The sequence below is a fragment of the Dermacentor albipictus genome, chromosome 2 (assembly GCF_038994185.2).
Source record: "Dermacentor albipictus isolate Rhodes 1998 colony chromosome 2, USDA_Dalb.pri_finalv2, whole genome shotgun sequence".
Classification (NCBI taxonomy): domain Eukaryota; kingdom Metazoa; phylum Arthropoda; class Arachnida; order Ixodida; family Ixodidae; genus Dermacentor; species Dermacentor albipictus.
This window is the reverse complement of record NC_091822.1, coordinates 154,278,950-154,295,855: the sequence shown is the minus strand read 5'-3', so window position 1 is coordinate 154,295,855 and position 16,906 is coordinate 154,278,950. Positions and strand designations below refer to the sequence as shown.

Below are 16,906 nucleotides of genomic sequence, written 5' to 3'. Positions count from 1 at the left end.
GTGGGATGGCGCTGGGCGCGCGCGCTTTGGTATGCATAGGTATGCATGCATATAGAACCATTAAAGGCTAGGTGGCGCGCGCCGCCGCCGCCCGATTCAAAGGGTTGAGCCTCAATCATCCATCCATCCATCCATCCTTAGGAGGGCACTCACTTTTTGAACGCCGGCAGTTATAGTGGTAGCAGCAGCCGGAAGAGAGACTGTGTCGGCCACTTCAGGGCAGCGGTTTTTCGTGGTTGCGGTTTAGGGTAGTGGTTTTTCGTGGCAGTGGTTTTTCGTGGGCGCGGTTGTTAACCCCTTCAGTCGCGAATAGCGATAGACTGTAGATTGATAAGGGTGCGAAACTTAGACAATTTTATGCCAGGGTGCTCGAGACTCCACTGAAAACGAGTCGAGGTGGCAGAATGACTACAAGATGGCGAGATGGACTAGGTGTCCAAAAGTAATGTTGAACGTATATTGAAGTGCACCGACACACAGTCAAAATGTCACGGAAGAGTAAACAGAACAGCGTTTCTGCTTCTTCCGTTCTTTCTGTCGTTTTTTTTTTTTTACTCACAACGGGAAAATGCGCTGTCTTTTCTATTTTTCTGTCACCTATTGCGTGTGTGCCGTTGCACTTCAAGACCTGTCTGTAGAGTGACTCATTGTGCGTTTTGTAGTGCGCCATCATAATTACAGAGCAATTAAATGAATATTTACTGTATGGTCAGTAATGCCACGTTGCTTCATAAAGAATACTTGAACCACCAGCTCGATACGCATGTCCGAGTTAATTATTGGCTACAAGCATTAGTAGGCAAGAAAGTTATTTCGAAATTGCTACGGAAGTGGCCCACGTCAGACGTTTTGTCACACACGGTAGCACATTCAACAAAGCAGTCGTTTGTAGCGATTACATTACAATGAGAAGTAAAATGGAGGTACTTCAGGTAAGCCGAATGTTCTATTTACCCCAAGTTCGTGGTCTGTGCCTTGTCAACCACTGCACAGAAACGGCAAAAATCGCTCGCGGACACAAATGTGTAGCAGCTGTTTATAGAAACTGTTGCTGGGCTAGTTGTTTTTTTTTTTACTTGCGGGCTTAACAAGCCCGTAACTTATAAGGGACAAAATAAGGCATAGACTAGCGCTTGTCTTGTGTCTACATAATTTTGTTTCGTCTAAAGTGCGCCCTTGTTAAATCCGCGAGCAGATGTTAGCTCTGCGTTCTCCCCCCCCCCCCTTTTTTTTTCCTTCGCCTTTCACGTAAATGACAAATTGACCGGATGCCCGAAGCGATGTAAAAGTGGAATGTCACATTATAGTTTGAGTAACACGGTAGGACGACACTATACTAACAAAAATACATCTCTATTGCTAACACCAACGTTAATATTTGTACATGTCCTTCACATTTAACCGCAGCTTAGATAACGAATGTAAATAACAAATGTCGCACCATGTATAAAAGAAAACAGAAGCGACGTTTCATGTACGCAAGACCCGTTCTCCTTTTGCTACGCTTCTCGCCGTCATCGTATTCCGACCCGTCGAAAGAATGCAATGCATATCGAGAAATACATTATCATTCTTTTTCGGGGCCCTTCTTCTTCGCGGAGCGCATGTAAGCCAACGTTTTCTTGATAAGCGTGGAAACCAGATGATCAGGCACCGTCCCGTCCAGCGTCTGGAAATACTTTCTGCCAAGGCCCGCACGCGCGGCGTCCTTGGAGGATATTACTCTGCGGTACAGCGTTATACAGCGCTCTGCCCACCGGTGTTACGATGGTCTGGACGACTTGGGGGAAGAGCTATTTCGAAGTAACGCGAGCTCCGTTTGCAGCCAACTTTCCTGGAATAAAGATGTAAGCACTCCGCCGCTTCCTCTCGCTGCGCTCTTTTGCTATTATTTGTTTATGCGCGGTTTGCCGTCCGAATCAACTTTGTCAGTCGATGACGAGGAGAGGGCCTTCGAGCGACCTGCTCGCCGTTAGGCCTAAGGCTCATGTGTGTATGTACATGTGCACGTCTGCCAAGTGGTGCGGAACTAAATGCAGTCGCAATGTGCGATTCGATACGCACCCACAAAAAAGAGCTTCGATCGCGGGCATTCCTCGCTGACGGCTCCAGGTAACGGCATTGAAAATGCGGTGTATCTTTTACTATTTTTTTTCTGGGCGTTTCTTTAAACGGAACGCGAAATGAACAGCCTCTCCGATGCACCTGTCTGCAGGAATGCTGCAGAATGATTTGTTAAAGGCAAAGCTCCGATGAACGGAGGAAATAATAAAAATAAAAGATAATGATGAGGTCATTATTGCATGCCTCGAAGTGTAAGACATCCGCCTATATGCGCGGAGTCGCGCGCGGTATATACAGTGACAAATCAGACACTTGGAAAAGGCGCTTCTCCAGACTGCAGACCGATTCATTTCAGGGAGCTTGGTATGCTCTATTGCGTCATTAGCGTCTTTTCCTCGCCAAGAACAAACAAACAAACAAGCAAACGACAAATACTGGCAAAACTGACGGGAGACCAAGAACAAAATAAAAATAAAAGGCGTTTTTTTTTATGCTTGACAGCAAGCGCCCCTACTTTGCCTACGCAATTTTCTATTTTCTTCGCAACCACGCTGAGGAGCTTTATTGAGCAAGACCTCTTGCTAAATCTGCACTAAATGTAGACGACTAACGTGCTTGAAAAACGAGTTGGTGGTTTTATTACGCGCAATAGCAACGAAATGAGAAACCTGGAATGTATGCGATTAAAGACTATGCAAGCTTTCTTTTCCAGTTCAACGAAAAAAAACAACAAAATAACGCTACAGTGCCACATATAGCTGCGAAAGCTGGCTGCGTCAGGGGAGATATACCACAAAACACTATTTGATTTCATGCACAGCACGGGGTTTAAAGCACAGGCTACGTATAGCACATGTTAAACGTTATGCGTTACGGCAAGCCTTTCGTAGAAATCAAGAAAGCTAAACGAAAACGAGGAAAAAGATAACACCTTTGGAATGCGCGCGACTGCTCGTTAAAGCATACGAAACCAACGATGTCCCGGACCAAACATTCCATGCAAGCATCCATTACCAGCAGCTCCCTCAGGCGTTACAAATTCCAGAGAATTTTAACCAAACAGTACGTGCTGCGAACACTTGATCGACAATTCCGTGCACTCATCCGTATCTGGCAAGTGTGAATAAGAGCGCACTGTAGGATCGCGTTTGCTTTCTTTTCTTGATATCTGTCTCTCTCTCCACCTCCACGGTGTAGTGCAATCGCTGTGTTGAAATCTCTTCTCCGACCTGTTCGTGGCAGAAGTCATTGCCACTTACTTGTTCTCTTGCCCTGTTGGCATCATATATGCTTTCTTGTGATGCGTGCACTTGACGAAGTGGACTGTCGCTTCCGATCGGGACGAATAGCCTTGAGACAGAGTTCACAATGTGGGTCTGCAATGAAGGCTGCTAGTGCCTCTTAGTTCCTTTCATGTGTGATCTACGGTCCTATGATAATATAATAGTAATGCGTGCCGCTTCATTTTTGTGCGAGCGGTTTTTCGGTTATCTGTTTCTCTCTAACTCTTTATTTTTTGTTCTCCATCTCTGTATGGTCTTTGACCTCCCCTCCTAATGGGTAACACTCTTGGTTCCAGTCTGCCTTGCAGTACGTACTGGCCCCGTGAGGTCCGTCTGCACTTGTTGACCGTCACGGAACTGGGCCGAATCGCAGCCGTTAAAGGGACCACTACAGCAGGGCAACACTTTTTGCACGACGCAACATCCGATACTAAGTGCAACGTCTCAGCAAGGTGCCTACTCCGACTGTAGGAATCTGACAGAACAGTTTCGTAGATTGCTGGAAGCGTACAAAAGGCTGTAAGTCGGATCGAACGTTCCCCGCAGGGGCGCCTGCGTCAGCAGGGGTTTGGTGCGTTGCGACACCACGTACCCGAGCACACGAGGGTTGGCCCCTCCCGCCTTCTCCTTTCCTCTCTCTTCATCTTTTCCTCCCCCACAGCCCTTTCCACGTGCAGTGCTGTTGAGGTGTCCTCCTGTGAGAGACAGTTACGGCACTACACTTATCTCTTCCATTCTCTTTAAAATCACTTCACACACACACACGGATCGAACGCGGAACTGTACCCCGGGTCATCGTCTGCTTTCGAAAGTTGTTTCGTTCAAGGGAACGCCCAGTTCGCAAGCACCTGCGGCAAGCCCCAATTTACTGAGCTCTACTTGTGCGCGCATGTCACGAACCGTCACGTGACTCCTTGAGAGAAGAGCCGACGCCCTTATATAGTCCACGGCATTGGGTACCACTCGCTCCTACACATAAACAAGACGCGATTACCGCGACGCGATATTCAAATCGTGAGAAAGCTCATGTACTTGGCGCGCATTCGTATAACTGCGCTGCTCTTGGACTCGTTTCCCCCTCGGCTTTATTCTTGTCTGTCTTGTCTGTGAGCGCGTGGTGTTTCGTAGAGCTCGCTAACCTTCACAACATTTATCTACAAGACCTTGAATATGCATACAGAAAAAGCGTTGCGCTCGCTTCAACGTTGCTGCTTGGGCTCACGCTGCGTACTCTATTACTGCTCCCTCGCCGCTTTTTTTTTAAGCACGCGAGAAAGAGGTCTAGAAAACGTCTTGATGAGCTCGTGAGATAGACGTCTAGGAGTGGTATACCAAACGACGAGAAAAAGAAAACAGGAAGAAAAAAAAAAGACTGGAACGTCGCGGCGGGTCGCCGATCCGCGCGGCGGCACCTGGCAGAAACTGCTTCTGTGCGTGTAGATGGTGGGAACGCGCGGCATAATACGAGACCGCAGTAACGACCGGTCGACGACGGCGCGTATTAGAACGCCCGCCACTGTGTCGTAAGGCCGCGGCGCGGGTGCCTCGGCCTCCCGCGACAATAACGGAAAAAATACGTGTGAACGAAAAAAATAAAAGAGGCCTCGGCGCGTGGACGACCCTTTCCTGACGAGGCGCCGCCGTGTGTGGCGCGGTGCGATGTGCTCGTGTATGTAACCAACCCGTTGCCCGATCGGTTATATGACGAGAATCCGTTAGTCAGTCTTGTCACGTCGTCAATGCTTAAAGGGACACTAAAGAAGAAAAATGATTTCTTCTGCATCAGTAAAATTACACCCTTCGACAACACTAAAAACACCACTCTTACCACAATAAGAAACTTGGTAGAGCAATGCAGGGGGCTAGTTGGTGAACGTTCATGGTGTATATTGTGCTCAGTTTTACAAGCACGATATTAAGGAAGGACAGGACGTGGACGGGCGTAGCGCAAACTACCTACTGTTTAATACTGTTAAAGAACGCGCTTATGTACAAGGAGATATGGTGCGGGGGGTACATATAAAAAGACTTATAATATGTACCCCCCCCCCCCCCCCCGCACCATATCTCCTTGTACATATGCGCGTTCTTTAACAGTATTGAACAGTAGGTAGTTTGCGCTACGTCCGTCCAGGTCCGGTACTTCCTTAATATCGTGCTTGTAAAACTGAGCGCCATATAACCATGAAGAAACTTGGTAAGCCAGAAAAAGCGCAAGACCGAAAGACGGGTATAGCAACGCCTCCTTGAAGTCCCCGCACCTCGTCGCTGTGGCGTCACGGATTTTGATGGCACCTTCTAGGACCTACATACTTGTATAGCGGTACAGATTGAGTACATTGTGTTCTAAAGGAACCAAATATTAAACATAGCAAGTTTCGGGAACCTTTACTCAGCCACCTCGGCCCAAATGCGGAAACACAGTTTAGAATCCCTGACGTCACACTGATGTACCGGCGTCGGGGTTCCGGCGCGAAATTCAAATACTGATACTTCGACCTTCATTTTCTCATATAATGATCAAAGTATTATTTTGAAATGACTGCCTGCAGGGTTCTCAAACAATGCTTTAATAGTCTAAGCTGATTGTTTCGCTTTAGTGTCCCTTTAAAGGGACAGTAAAAAACGGCACTACGCTTTGTTGGTCTCGTAAATTGCCTTTCTGAAATACACAAAACGGCCAATGCTAATGCGAGAAGAGGCCTGGTAAACATGGAAAGATGCAAATACGAAATGCGGGGGCCGACGCCGCCGTCACGTGACTGCTCTTGCGCATTGTGACGTCGTTGATTTTGACTGCATCCGCACTACGACCCAGTTTAATTGTTAATTAACGACTACGCTGGATTCGAAAGTAGCTAAAGACTCAACCTAGCAAGTTTTGAGGACCGTTTCCCGAGCCAAGAGCGGCCCAAATGCGAGAAACTAATTTGAAGTCTGTGACGTCACGCCAATATATTGGCTATGAGGTCGTGGCGCTAAATTGGCAACTTTGGTTCGCTTCTTCCAGTATAGTAACGAACATTTTTTTTCCGTCAAAAGAACGACAATAGTGTTTTCAAAGAGCGCTTTACCAGTTCGAACTTATTTATTGCTGTTTGTTTTTTATTTAGTGACCCTACGAACTCTTCGCCGTAAAGGTCAAGGCACTCAGGCCGTACCTGTGCTAATTCTGCCATGGTCTCGACTTTTCGGTAAAACAGAACTATTTTGCACGAGTTATAAAAAGGATTGTTTATGCTTGGAGCACTCCTTTCTGTGGTGTCGCGACCCACATTGTTGATGCTTACTGATTGTTTTCACTGGGCAGAATAGTGTCGGTTCAAAAGTAACTGCTCTGTCCTATTTCCAGAAATTGCATAGCGCTAGTCGATCAGGAGCGTCAGATAAAAATGAGGAGTGCCCGTCAGGGCTCAAGTTATACCAGTACGGTAAAAGAATCGGCCAACAGAAATATTCTTAACATTGCGCCCCAAAAAAATCTAGCGTTAGAGCGACCAGTCGCTCTAACGCTGTAACACTGTAACAGCTGTTACAGTAATTGTCCGCTTCTTCCTCAGTCGGCGGGGCGCCTTCACCTAAATAACTTAACGTTATCTGTATGGCTCGCAGAGGAAGGGGCGAGGCATTCTTTTTCTTTGTACCGCTTATAGAGCAATTGCGTTGGGTTGCCGTAGGTGCTATCATCTTTGACCGTGCTGCCCATATCGCAAGACAAGAAACCGAAACAGTGCCTACAATGTTACGCAGGAGAATTATTATTCGGCTATTCAAGCTATTCCTCCGCAGTTTTTGAGAGAAATAACAATCAAGAAACAATGAGAACGGTTGGACGATTTCTTGAAGCGATAAACCAAGATAAGGCACTCTACTACACGCGATGTATCCCTCAATGTACACAACACAGTGCAAATTCTCCAATACCACAAACACCCCCTGCGCGACACGGTCTGGTAACGCAACAAGAACACACGGACAACGCCCACCGCAGCACCAACAGAAGACCGACGGGAGGCCCAGCTGACAAGCCCAAGCCCTGAAGACCAGCTACGGCTGGCGAACAGGGATAGGCTATCAGCACCAACCCACGGCTACAAGCAGTGGCCGCCCGCCTTCGCGCAATAGCAGCTTTGTCTTAGAAATAAAGTTCACTCACTCACTCACTCACTCACTCACTCACTCACTCACTCACTCACTCACTCACTCACTCACTCACTCACTCACTCACTCACTCACTCACTCACTCACTCACTCACTCACTCACTCACTGTATCTCTTATTGGTATCTCATAAAATATATGGCCAACAAAAAATAAAAGTCGCGTATCAAAGCAACGTCAGACAGGGCGAGAGATAGAGAGATAAAAGGAAGGCAGGGATGCTAACCAGTCAAGAGTCCGGTTTGCTACCCTACGTTGGGGGAAGGGAGAAGAGGAATAGAAAGAAGGGAGAGAAGGGGGGCTAGAGAGACGTGCACGGACAGCACGACAGAGTCAAAGGCACTCGCACAAGCCGGACGTTTTCAGAAAGCACAGAAGTGCCTTCATTGCCTTCTGAGTCGATGATCGGCGGGGACAGCATTCTAGTCTCGTCTGTTCACTCGGAAGACGATTGTCTAGTTTCCGCAATGTGTTGGACACAGATTGCCTTTGTGTTTGAAACTGCGGACAGTGGCACAATAGCTGGTCAATGTTCTCCTCGCAGCCGCAGACATCACATGGAAAACTGTCATCCATTTCAGTTACAGCTGAATAAGCTTTCGCGAAGGCAACTCCCAATGAAAAACCGATACATAAGAGACGCTTCGCTTCGGTGCAGTCTGGCCGGAGGTCCGAGTGAGCTCTCTTATATTCTTATATTCATGTCATATCATTTTTATGCCGTATATAGACGTGATCACCGAGATATTTGCGGCAATTGACGCATTGCTGTCACACAATAGACAACATTGATTGATCACGCGGGTAGCATCGTAGAAGTTCAGCCTGATATCCCTCTCTGCTGTTCATTCCACTCTAAAGACGCAAAACAAGAATGGCTTCTACTGCAAAAGTTCCTTGGTCTAATTATGCTGTCGGCTACGATTACACGCAAAATTTACATTACGTGTCTCTAACAAGTGGTCAAGAAAAATACAATGTCTAAAATATTTCGCTATACAGGCTGCCTGCGATTAGCGAATCACGTCCAAAGCAAGCGCGTGCTTGTAATCCCGACTTGTCTTCAAAGCTAAAAACTCATCAACCGTCAGACGAACGCTAGCCTGTACTTTCATGCCATGGCAATATTGACGTCTTTGTTCAACAGGTGCGCTCGCACGAAGTGGACGATCACGCGCGATATAAATATCTGGCATAGCCGAAGACAAAGGAGCGACGCGATGAGCTACAAGACGACCGAAAATAGTAAGAAACAGGAATCGTCTGCCGGCGAATGCCACTCACAGAGAAACAATCGCACGTCACCTACCTTTCAATGTAGCGGTCGCCCGTAGACGAACCGACCCGTCATCGTCGTCTCAAGGTTGTGCGAAGATGGCGCAAACAAACGAAATCCTTGGTCAAGCCGGGGTTCGTCCGTCCGTCGTCGATGGGCGCAACAAACCGGCACACAGAAATCCCGCACCGTTCAACTAATCCCAATCACAGAGAAAAGGCACTGTTCTAATCCCAATCGGAGCTACCACCAGCCCGCTAGAGCACACTGAACCACCGAAGATCGTCGCACCGCACGTTAGACGAGAAGAAGGCACAAATCGGAAATTTTGAAAGACGAAGAGAACCAGTCGAAGTTCACTGGGCCAAGGACTCGCTGAGAAGCGGGTCGGCGGGGACAATCGCCGGAGCAGACGACACGCCGGGGCGAGCAGACGACGTCTTGCTGCTTTCCGACGACGATGCCAGACGATAACTTGCAGAAGGTACTTGCGGACCCAGACAAAAACACAGTCGACTCGGCCGAGTGGATTAACCAACCGACGCGCGAACCGCGCTGTGTGATCTAGCCGCAATCGTATCGTCCACCGCTCCGGAGCCTGCCCCTCGTAGACGGATCAGCTGCGTCTCCGCGGCCGGCGACCCGAAGATGCTCGTTCGAGAGGATCGCGGACAGCAGAAGGCCTGCCGACGTTATGCGCGCTTGTGCGGCGACTGACTGAAGCGCTTGCGCCGGCGATGCTGCGCTCGGTTCGTCTGCAACGGAGCGGCAAGAGCCGTCGGACGGGATGCGGGAAGGGAGGGTGGGGGGGGGGGGGTGAGGAACCACTGCCACGGCCCTCCTGCCAGCAGCTGCTGGACCACGTTCCGGTCTGGCGGCGCGTTGTGCGCGCTGGCTGTGCCGCTAGCCGGTGGATAACCTTCCCGGTCACGTGACGGCTGAAGCTGGCGGCACACGCCTTCTGGTGCCGCGGCTGTCTTCTCATCTGGCCCTGTCGTCGACGCTCTCCCCTCGCTCCCTTCTCTGCAGCACACGCAGCGCTCGGCGGCGGTTGTGCGGCAGGCAGCGCCTCACGCTAGCTAGCGGGTCCGTCCGCGCGCGCCGGCGCGCGGGAAACGGCGTAAAAAAACCTAATTTAAGGGGCCAATGTCTCCCGTGACCCATATATCAGGAGACCTGCCCCGCCACCATATGCTGTACTGGTCGGGGTTTCTTAGTCTTGACTCTTCTCGGTACTGTTTCTGGAGCTTCTTTCCTTCTTCTTTCATTGTTTTCTTTTTTTTTGACGCCTGTTCTGACTGGGACTTAATGGAGCGGTGAACCGTTAGCGACACCATCTGAATGGACACACGCGACAGTCGCGCGCGAGACATCATGGCGAAGTGTCTGGTGAAAAAAATTTAAAAAAGGCACGGCGGGTCACATTTCTGAGTGACCTGGAGATACACGCGGACGTCGTGCCGCTGGACTCAGTTGTTAGGGATATAGGCATCGCGTAGTAGTCGCACCTGACCATTTCGACCTCCATGTATATGGCCTCCGATGTCGTGCGTTTTACAGGAGCCCATTTATAGAAAACGTCTTACGAAAGTGCCATGGTTTTCTGGACCTCCTACAGTTTCCTCTGCGCATGCACCAGCGTAAATATACGAGCAGCGCTTCCAAAGTAAACTAGGGCGATATGACGTAAAGCTATTCCAAACCGTTTTCATTCCATCTCTGCAGTCAGCCCTGCCCGTTTGATTAAAAAATATTTCAGGCTAGCTCCACTTCGTCTGTCTGTCACGCGACGTCATGAAAACCGCGAAATAATATTGCCATCTGATGTGACGTGTACAAGCTTATTATGCATGATTAGGCCGTACAATAAATATTATTACCTATTCCATACCTTTTTTCGCCATCAGGCCACCGCCATTGGTCAAAACCTTTCGCCGGCTGTGCCAACTCCACATGTTTGTCACGCGACGTCACGAAAACCACGAAATAATATCCCCATGTGATGTGATGTGTACAAGCTGATTATGCATGATTAGGCCGTACAATAGAAAAAAATATTATTACACATTCCATGCCTTTTTCGCCACCATGGAGGCCACCGCCATTTGTCAATAGCTTTCGCGGGCTGTGCCCACTCCGCCTGTTTGTCACGCGACGTGACGAAAAGCGCGAAATAATATATATATATATATATATATATATATATATATATATATATATATATATATATATATATATATATATATATATATATATATATATATATATATATATATATATATATATATATATATACATATATATATATATATCCGTTTTAGCGGCATTTCGAACCTTCGTTGCACACCACCGCGATTTTCGACCAGCCACCGCAAGCGTCATCCGTTTATCTATACACTCGAAGAACTGTTTACACCCTTTTGAGTCGTATCTTGCCGTACAACAATAAACGTCATCTGTCTTGTCCGCATTTCCTCACTTTAACGCTGCGAGCCCGGTACTTCCCTGTGACGAACGGCATGCGCGTTATCAGCATGATATATCATTGCTGACACGAAAGTAGCGGGCGCGGCGTTACCAAGAAAGGAAATGCAAGCAAGGCACATGACGATTATTGTTGTGTGCCAGATATATACCCCAAAGGGTGTAAACTTTTTTTAATAGTGTATAGTTTCATAGTGTATAGTGTATAGCTATAGTATAGTTTTATAGTGTACAGTGTATAGCGCAGACCCAACGAAACCCTATCCACTTCTATGTGCTCCTTGCCTCTATATTTCGACGTGAAGCTACGCTTCTCTGTCGCCTTTGGTTAGGAGTGGCCTTCACAAAGGCATACTCTACATTAATTGGAGTCTCTGACAGTGCAGCATGCGAGGTCTGTGGCACCGAAGAAAACATCGACCACCTGCTGTGCCACTGTCCAAGATATGCCCTAGAGAGAGAAGAACTTGTCAAAGCTTTCCAAAAACTGGACAATCGGCCGCTTTCTGTGCAGGTGCTGCTGGAACACCGCCCCCATCGCCCGTCGGCCCATAAAGCGGTGAAGGCACTTTTGTGTTTCCTAAGGACGACGGGTTTGTGCGACCACCTGTGACTATTAAGGCAATTTTTGTAAAACCACACGCGTCAGCGAACTTGCCGTAATTTCCTTCTTTCCTTCCCTCCTCTCTCTCCCTGTGATCTTTGCTTTCCCCTTTCCCATTCCCCCGGTGTAGGGTAGCCAACCGGATGTTATTCTGGTTAACCTCCCTGCCTTCTTCTTTTCTCTCTCCTCCTTGCCTCTCATCAGTCGATTAGATAAGAAAAACATGTCAAGGTAGGCCATTCTATTCGCTTTGACAGCAAACAAAAGTACCTCCGATAAACGAGGAGAACGTTTGATTGATCGGTTCAAAAAACACTGCGGATCACCGCCCGAAGCTTCCGTTGGCGGTTACGTAAATTAGACGTCAGGAGATTGGAATAAAAATAAATTGCAATAGTTATTACGTTATAGGGCCCATGATGTCGCCTTTATTAGCTGTGAATTCAACCGGACAAGTGGAAGAAGCGGGAGGCGGGGTGGGGCGGCTTGTATTGACATATAGGCATGTTAGTAGAGTAGACAGTGCCAGACAGTAGAAATGTTATGTGCTTTCCTTCCAAACAAGCTGGAGAAATTCGTGCTTCTTCAACAGATTTAAAGCTTTCTGCGACTTGTGGCCTAAAAAACGATTTAACGGTACGCGGGATCTCGGTTTTCTATGGACATAACTGCAGTATCCTGAAAGCGATGAATCTGCAGGGAATTATAGTCGGAATAAACAGGGTCACGAATATTAAGCGTCATCGCGCACCAACACATAGCAGCTTCTAACATCTCGTCCGACGTTTCTTGCCAGCTAACTCCTATTACATCTGCTGTTCCTGCTAACATTATCCAATTGCTTCAATGAAATATATATATATGATATTGTCGATAATGAAAGCGCACATAAAGCTGCGCATTCGGCCCACCAAAAACATCAGCGGGTTCCTATACCACTTTCAACAAGAACTGATGCTGCGCAGCAACTTCAATCACTTGCTCCCCACATCACATTTCTACGATGGAATTCACCCGTTTTCACCAACTCACGTTTGCACTCTCTCGACCCTAACTTGCGGTTTCGCCTGCCACCTGGACTCTCTCGTCGCGAAACGACTTTACTGTGTCGAATGTGGTTGGGCGTCCCATTTACCAATGCCTATTCATTCCTAATAGGAATGGCCAACTGTGCGGCGTGCAACTTGCGCGGGTGCGATGAAACTCTAGAACGCTTTCTGCGTCACTGCCCATCCCTTGACGCTCAACGGCGTACTGCACAAGCTAAACTCAACCTGCTAGACATTAGAGCGCTGTCGGAAGAAAAGTTCCTTGGACCGTGGCCTATGCGTTCCTGCATGCAAAAGGCCACAAAAGCCCTTCTGCGCTTCGCGAAGGATACTGGATTCTATGAGCGCTTGTGACAGTGGAGATTTCTTTGCGAACGACTGACTATTTCTGACTGCGAACGACTGACTATTATTCATCTTTTCTCTCCTCATCTATTCCTCCGCTTTCCCCCTCCCCAAGTGTAGGGTAGCCAACTGGGCACGTCCTTGGTTAACCTCCCTACCTTTCCCTCTTAGTTTCTCTCTCTCTCTTAGTTAACGTTAGCTGGGACACGCGCTTTATTTCTCTGCCCTACAAATTCAGAATTTTTTTTCGATCGCCAGCAAGCAGCTGTCATTGACCGCATGCGTACTTCTTCAAAATCGCAGATGCTTAGGGGCAGCTGCACGTATGACGCTCACCGGACACGCTGAATGCCTTTGATCTATTTCGTCGCCCCCCAAGGTGACGCAACACCTGATATTATACAGATGAAACTCTATATATTACGCCTGCACGCACATGGAATGGAGTATTTAGCGCTAAGGAGGAGGAAAGAGAAAAGTAGAAGGCAGGGAGATTAACCAGAATAACGTCCGTTTGGCTACCCTACACCGGGGGAATGGGAAAGTATTTAGCGCTAGGAGCCTGTTGGAAGTAGCGACTCCGGGAATCCTGCTCGCGTACAGGTCATGCCACCTCTCGCAAGTTTAGGGCGGCACTCCGCGTCATCCTATGGGAGTGGGGTACAAAAATAAATAAATAAATAAATAAATAAATAAATAAATAAATAACTGTCGTCCCTTGGCGATTCTCTAATTGCCCTCGTGCTTATAAGTAGAACGTGTATCAAGCTTTATTGTGCCGGAGTTACATCCTCGTGATTGCGATTGTTTGAGTGGAGGGAGTAATTATAGATCAAAGCACAGCGCCTACGAGCCGCTTTTTAGAAATTGTCCTCTTTTTTCTCCACTTTCAGTCAGTACTGTGGCGACGTATATTTAAATATCTAATTGCGTTCACGGTATTAAATACTCTGTTGTCTTATGTTCTAGATGGTGCAAAGATCCTTACATTTGCATTGCACAAAAAAGTTCAAAGGCTGTTTTTTTTTTTCTTCACAGTGTGGCTGCAACACGCACACTCGCAGCTGTCTCGCTCGATGAGTCGGCACACTTCTCGGCGCCGCAGGAAAATTGAAGCCGGGTACACGTGTACTGCGAGGGTTTCTATTCAAAGTGCTATTGCAAGCCCGCAAGATAACATTTATGGTTCGTGATGATCGAGATAGCGTTCACGGCGCTGGTGCGACACAGCCATCAGGTCATTATTTTGATGATAAAGCACGAGATACACAATATGCGCACGCAGTGCCTGTGTATATGCACAAAACGTCCTCATGTTTCACAACAAACTTCACCGAAGAGCGGTAGGGAACTGTTTTAAAATTGCTTTCTTGTACTAATTCACACTTTTTTGGAGAAAAAGAAAACAAGGACAGCATGAGCGAATGAATGAATGAATGAATGAATGAATGAATGAATGAAATGCGAGCACGTCGTGCTCTCACCTTCACGTCCGGTTTCTTCCACCGTCTCGCGACCCGACCTCTCCGGCGATTCTCTCTTTCTTCTTTTATTTCTTATTTTTTTCTTAAATATAACTGCGAAGTGAGGGTGAAACTTGCGCGAGTCACGACATTTAAAGCAAACACTCTTGGTCCTCACGGCGGCCGAAATCGCGCCGACCTTTCCAATGTGTACCCTGTACCGAAAAAAAGAAGAAAGGAAATGCTAACAAAAAGTAAAAATATAAAATAAAAGAAATAAAGAGAGAGAAAGAAAGAGAAACACGAGAAACAAGGAGTATAATAACGGCGCTTGCGGTGCGGTCGGCCTCAAGTTCAACGAGGCCGAAAAGAAAAGTTACTCTTTTCTCGCATTGGCGGCCCCACGCGGATCGCGCGCAATTCGCGGTTTTTTTTTTTTTGCTCGAGAAAGGAAAGAAATTGAGCCGAACGGCGCAAAAAAAGGGGGAGGCATGCGTGGAGTGAAGAAGTAGCGGTGACGAGTGGCTTGGGGGTGCCGACGCCGCCATCAAAGCCCCATCAACGGTCAAAGTGAATGGCCTCGAGAAAGGTGAAAAAAGAGAGAGAGAACCGAGTGGTGATGTCCCGTTATGCCGAAGTGTGGGTATAACTGCGCTTTCTTATACCGCCGCGGCCAAAGCTCGCGCGGCGCTCCCGCTGGCTGACATTGACCCGAGCTGAACGGGAAAATGGCCCGAATGAAGCGAAAGGATAAAAAAAAAGGCACTAGAAAGGTGAGATTGCGGTACGGCTTGGCTGTGAGAACTCGCGCAGCGTTTGACCGAGGCCGCGCTGGCAGACGAGATGGTCGAGCTTCGAGTCCTAAACGCCGCGAAAATTTCGCCCCTGAAACTCTATTTTTTTAAAGAGATTTTGTGACTTTTTAACGGTGGATTCTCGGTTGGAAGGTGGCGACCTTAAGACGCGACTCGGGACAAAGGCGGTTCGCGATGACTCACTCCGGGTTAAGCCTGTTTCGCCTGGTGCGAATTTGACTGCGTTTTCGCAGTTCTGAATTCGCAGTTGCGGCAAGTGGACCATCGGACCTTTCGTGCGTGCGATTTCTCGATGTTCGCAGTGCAGAACTTCTCTGCGAAAACGCACACGTGCCAAGGACGGCGACGTTCCCGAAAACACTTTCTAAGTTGCTTTACTTTGGTCTTGCCGAAGTGAACCGACGCCAAGAACGATTCGATCCTCCGCTAGGTGCTTGCAAATGCGAAAAATCACAGCTGCGTCGCTCGGCGCATGTTGAACGGTAATGCGAAGTTCACATTTGCGAAAATCGTAGCAGCTAAAAACGCCGTGTAATGTCGTGCCATGTGGCCCGGGCTTTATGCGCGGGGACTGTGAATGATTGACTCATGGACAACGCGTTTCGTCAGTCGCTGTTGCAGTATCTGCAGAAAGCGGGGCATAATTTCTTTCCCCTATTGGGCCGTGAGACAAAGAACCAGGCGAATAAAAGAAAAGTTTGTATAGCGTCTTTTTCCCCTGTGTAGCGTTCTCATACCCTTGGATATTCGTGACCTCAACACAGAAGCATAGCCAGGGGGTGGAACACCGAACACGTGACTCCCCCCCCCCCTCTTCCCTCACCCTCCCAGTCTCCGGTCAAGGGGGTGTTGGTCAAACACGTGTCTGCCACGAAAACAATTTCTGTCTATGTAAATGCTTCAACGTCAGCGGCTGTCAGATAATTTCACGACAACGTGCCTTGCGATGCTGTCGGAATCATAGTCACGTGATTATAAAAGCAGCTACTGCAAGCTGCTTTCCCTCGTCGCGTTAACTTCGTCCCGCGTACACGTTTGGGGCATGTATATTATGCGGCGTCGCAGCCACCACCATCATCGAATGTTTCCCACTCCATAGTTTCGGATTGCTCAACGAGTTACCGCAAATGCGGGTGTGTTTGCATTCAGCTTACAGCAGCGAGCTAAATGCTCACCGCTAAGCAACCGCATGCCACGAGGCAAGACCAAGCGTGCCTTCACCGCATCAGGCTCAACTTTCGCAGAAAGAAAAAAATAAAGCATCGAGTTGGATTGAAAGTGACCTACACCAATTACGTTGAACGCGACCCTCGGTTGTCAGGTTCGGCGGTGTATTCAACACGTGTGCATTGCTCACAAGGGC

The 16,906-nt window shown here is 48.1% G+C and overlaps 1 protein-coding gene across 2 annotated transcripts in view; it reads right to left on the bottom strand.

Moving 5' to 3' along the window:
- The window catches only part of f (espin protein forked), a 412,459-nt gene that overhangs the window by 327,334 nt on the left and 68,219 nt on the right, over positions 1-16,906 (bottom strand). Inside the window, exon 1 of one of the 2 annotated variants that reach the window (XM_065448542.1) lies at positions 8,817-9,560. The exons of the other annotated variant lie outside the window; for it this stretch is intronic. The gene's annotated coding sequence lies outside the window, so the exon portion shown is untranslated. Of the gene's footprint in view, positions 1-8,816; positions 9,561-16,906 lie in introns of those variants that run through there. 2 annotated transcript variants of the gene reach the window in all.